Source organism: Melitaea cinxia, chromosome 6 (assembly GCF_905220565.1).
Source record: "Melitaea cinxia chromosome 6, ilMelCinx1.1, whole genome shotgun sequence".
NCBI lineage: Eukaryota > Metazoa > Arthropoda > Insecta > Lepidoptera > Nymphalidae > Melitaea > Melitaea cinxia.
The window spans coordinates 10,765,158-10,769,702 of NC_059399.1; the positions used below are offsets into that span (position 1 = coordinate 10,765,158).

Below are 4,545 nucleotides of genomic sequence, written 5' to 3' on the forward strand. Positions count from 1 at the left end.
TCTTTTCATTTCGCTGTTAAGTAAACTAAATAAAAAATATTTTACATACGTGGAAAGTTTTTAAAACAATATTATTTGTTTTTGCAAATACATATTGATATTTTAGCATAATACCCCATGTAAGAACATGACCGGACAGTAACAACGTGAGTTTTTATTTATTTATTATTCAAATGAATCATCGCAAGTCGCTTAATATTCATCCATTTAAATATGGAACGGTTAAGTTTAACATACATAAAATGTAAAATACTTGTTGGCTTTTGTGCGTTTGCATGTTAAAACCTTTTTGAAATATTCTTTATAATAATTATGTTAGCTTTATTAGAAAGATCCGAGAAACACAATTAATTACGGAAGGCTAAGATCTAATTATAATGCAATGACGATTAGTCGACCTGCCCACGTCTTATTCCTAAGCCCAGCAGTCACGACCATTATAATATCAATTAAATATATATTCATGCAAATCACCGCGTTCCGAGCTCTACGGCGAGTTCTTGTTATTTAGTTCCAGTACAGCTGTACAAACATAACACGATATACATCGATTTACATATATTGTATTTAGCCGTGAATGTTGTTAAAAAAACACATGAGTAATATATTTACTAAGTTTTACAATAGCTGTAGTTGCGACTTTGTTTGTATTACCAACACTTTCCTTATGCCAGAAAGATATAAAAATATGAAATAAATACCGAAATTTAAGTTATTTGACGTTTTCCTAAAGGTTATTACCTATTTCCATAACGTCCATACTCTGTAAGAGTATGAAACGTATATTGAATAACCGGCTCCTGGCACACCTTGAGGAGAACGATCTTCTTAGCGACCGACAGTTCGGTTTTCGCCGCAAGCGGTCCACGGGTGATCTTCTCGCGTATGCCACACACATTTGGAGTGAGGCTATCGAGAAACACGGGGAAGCCATAGCGGTCTCGCTCGACATCTCGAAGGCATTTGACAGGGTCTGGTGATGGCCTTATTAGCAAACTTCCTTCATACGGCTTACCCGCTTCTCTCTGTGTTTGGATATCTGACTTCCTGAGGGATCGATCAATTCGCGTGGTTATAGACGGTTGCGAGTCCGATCGTTTGGTCATCAATGCCGGGGTCCTCAGGGGTCTGTACTCTCGGCAACGCTATTCTTGCTGCACATCAACGACCTGCTCAAACCCGGGACCTTTGGGTATGCAGATGACAGCACCGTTGTCGAGCGTTACATGTCCGACGCACGAGCGAGTGGGTCTGAGATCCAGTCGCTGAGGGAAGCCATGATTCAGCGACTGAACTTGTCCCTTAAAGCCGTCTCTGATTGGGGTGACGCTAATCTGGTCAAGTTCAACGCCTCTAAGACCCAAGCGTGTCTCTTCTCGGCAAAACGGAGTCCTTTCCAACTGACTCCGGCTTTCCGAGGTGTGCCCGTGCCCATATCCGGCCACCTGGAGCTTCTTGGCGTTACTCTAACATCCACCCTCAATTTTGGCTCGTACATAGAGGCAAAAGCTCAAACAACTGCCAAAAAAACTGGGCGTCCTCTCGAAGGTGAGACGGTACTTCACTCCGGAACAGCTTCTGAATTTATATCAAGCACAAGTTCGATCATGCATGAAGTACTGCTCTCATCTTTGGGATGGCTCAGCCAAGTACCAGCTGGAGCTTCTTGAATCAATTGAGAGACGAGCCAGGAGGCTCATCGGTGACGATGCACTGGTCGCCACCAAGCTGCAAAGCTTACATCATCGCCGTAGGGTGGCCGGCCTGTCGGTTTTTTATCGGATACACTTCGGAGAGTGTGCGCAAGAACTCCATGACCTGGTTCCCCCCTCCCCCTTCCATCATCATACAACCAGACGCTCTGCGTTACGTCACCCTTATATGGTTGACATTCCCCCTATACGCACTAAGCGATTCGCTAGTACATTCTTGATCCGTACGGCCAAAGAATGGAACTCTCTACCAGCGTCTGTGTTTCCCGAAAGCTATGACCTGGGGATCTTTAATTCGCGAGTGAATAGGTTACTTCTAGGTAAGCGTGCTCCATCTTAGACCGCATTTTCACTTACCATCAGGTGAAATAGCGGTCAAACGCCAGCCTATCTATGTATAAAAAAAAAAGTTATAATATCTTTAGATTTTGAACTAACAAATTAAAGACTTTTGAATATTCACAGAACAATATTAAAATTATGTCCTTCCATAGAAAAAAGGCGTTAATGAAATCGGAAAATGCTTTTAAGAATTACAATTTTGAAGACGCGTTGGCACAAGTCACAGAGCTGGATTGTGTGTGTAGTGTGAAGCGTGTATTTATTTATAAAAAACTAGTCAAATTAAGGACATCTTTCTTTTTTGGAGTCAGTTAAAATATCTTCAACGTACATAATCGATTACAGTTTTATTTTAAGTATAGATTATAGTATTAAACAAGACTTTTAAAAATGTTATAGTAATAAAAATAGGTTGTTCGCAGTAAAACATCTTTTGCAAATAATACGACGAAATATTTGTACGTACACACTTTGTTTAGTAAAACACGTAAATAGATCAAATTGTAAGTAAAGGTATAAATACAGAATAAATAACAGAATAAAATTCCGTTCTAAATATAAGACACGAAATTGCCTAATGAAGCGTTATTCAAAATACGTTTCCTTACCAAAAATATACCTTTTTTTTTAAGTATGTTAAAATTTCATATTTATATATATTTAACACGGTCAAAACTGATACATATCCTATGAAGTTTTTATCAGCACTTATATTAGTTTTTTTTTTTTTAACTGACTTCCAAAAAAGGAGGAGGTTCTCAATTCGACTGTATTTTCTTTTTTTTTTTTTTTTTTTTTTTTTATGTATGTTACATCAGAACTTTTGACCGGGTAGACCGATTTCGACAAATTTTGTTTTAATCGAAAGGTGGTGTGTGCCAATTGGTCCCATTTAAATTTATTTGAGATCTAACAACTGCTTTTCGAGTTATATCTAATAATGCGTTTTTACTTGACGCTTTTTTCGTCGACCTACGTTGTATTATACCGCATAACTTTCTACTAGATGTACCGATTTGGATAATTCTTTTTTTGTTGGAAAGGAGATATCCCTAGTTTAGTACCGTGATAAGGAAACCAGGATCTGATGATGGGATCCCAGAGAAATCGAGGGAAACTCTCGAAACTCCGTAATAACTTTTTACTGGGTGTACCAATTTTGATAATTTTTAATTTAATCGAAAGCTGATGTTTATCATGTGGTAACATATAAATTTTATCGAGATCTGATAACTACTTTTTGAGTAATCTTTGATAACGCGTAGTTGCTTGACTAGTTTTTCGTTGATCTACGTTGTATTACTTGTCGATGTAATTGAAGTCGGTTTTTTTTTCGTTTGCGAGCAAACACAATTATTACACATTAAGGTCGGCAAACAAGCGTACAACTCATCTGACGCCTATAATACTAGAAGCATCTCAAGCGCGTTGCCAACTACACCCAAACCCCCAGGAGCTCCGTTACTAACCTTACACAACACAGGAACAAAACATTGCTTGAAAGCAGTATTATTTAGCTGTGATCTTCTGTAAGGTCGAGGTTGAGTCGGGCTGCTCCAGATTATGTGCAGGATATTTCCTGCTATGCCTTACCTCAGTTAAACTTATCAGTCACGCTGCTCAGATAGAGTTTTGTTTAATATATTATAGTATATACACACACACACATATATATATATATATATATATATATATATATGGTATGAGCATTAAAAATATCCATAATATGTATAATAACCGCAAAAGCTGATTTTTACTTTCTCGAAACTCATTTCGAAACTCATTCGGTCCCTTGAAATTATTTGCCTTATATTCAAAAGCTGAGATTTCAGTCATTACATTGGTACTGAAATATTTTTAATAACACGCAAGGGAAATAATTGAGGTAGCGGACAACGAAAAACGGAAACGAAATATTTAATGTACTTTGAGATTTCTATTCGGGTAATTTTGTATGAGAGTTTCAAACGATTAAGACGAAGTACTTTTGAACATATCTTACAAAGCTAATTTCTGTGAAACACATTTTCAGTGCTGTTGTATGTTTTTAACGGGTTGCGTTCGGAAATGTATTTTTAAAATATTTAATTATTATGAGTATTGAAGTTTTATTAACCAAGGGACTGGAGCACTGCACTGATGGTCGCGAATGAAAATCCCATCTAGGTGCAATTAATTTGACAGAATTGAACTGAATCAGACTGAAAGGGGACGGACGGGCGCTTTTGTGGGACGCAACCTGCGTTGACACACTTGCTCCGTCTCATGTCAGGGAAACAGCCTTAAAAGCGGGAGCCGCAGCGGAAAAAGCTGAAACGACTAAACGGCACAAATATTCGTCACTAATTCCAAATTACATCTTTGTGCCGTTTGCAGTCGAAACACTTGGACCTTGGAGTAACAGTGCTAAAAAAAAATTAAATGAGATAACTCCTCGCCTTATTGCCTCCACTGGTGACAAGAGGGCTGGTGCATTTTTTGCCCAGATAAT

General features: G+C 38.0%; 1 long non-coding RNA gene across 1 annotated transcript; it reads right to left on the bottom strand.

Moving 5' to 3' along the window:
• Nucleotides 1-3,414: 3,414 nt before the first annotated feature.
• Nucleotides 3,415-3,732, bottom strand: LOC123654352. The gene is made up of 2 exons (XR_006743227.1): nucleotides 3,496-3,732; nucleotides 3,415-3,447 (listed from the first exon to the last, which is right to left on the bottom strand). It is a non-coding gene; the product is annotated as an uncharacterized LOC123654352 (long non-coding RNA).
• Between the last annotated feature and the right edge of the window lie 813 nt (nucleotides 3,733-4,545).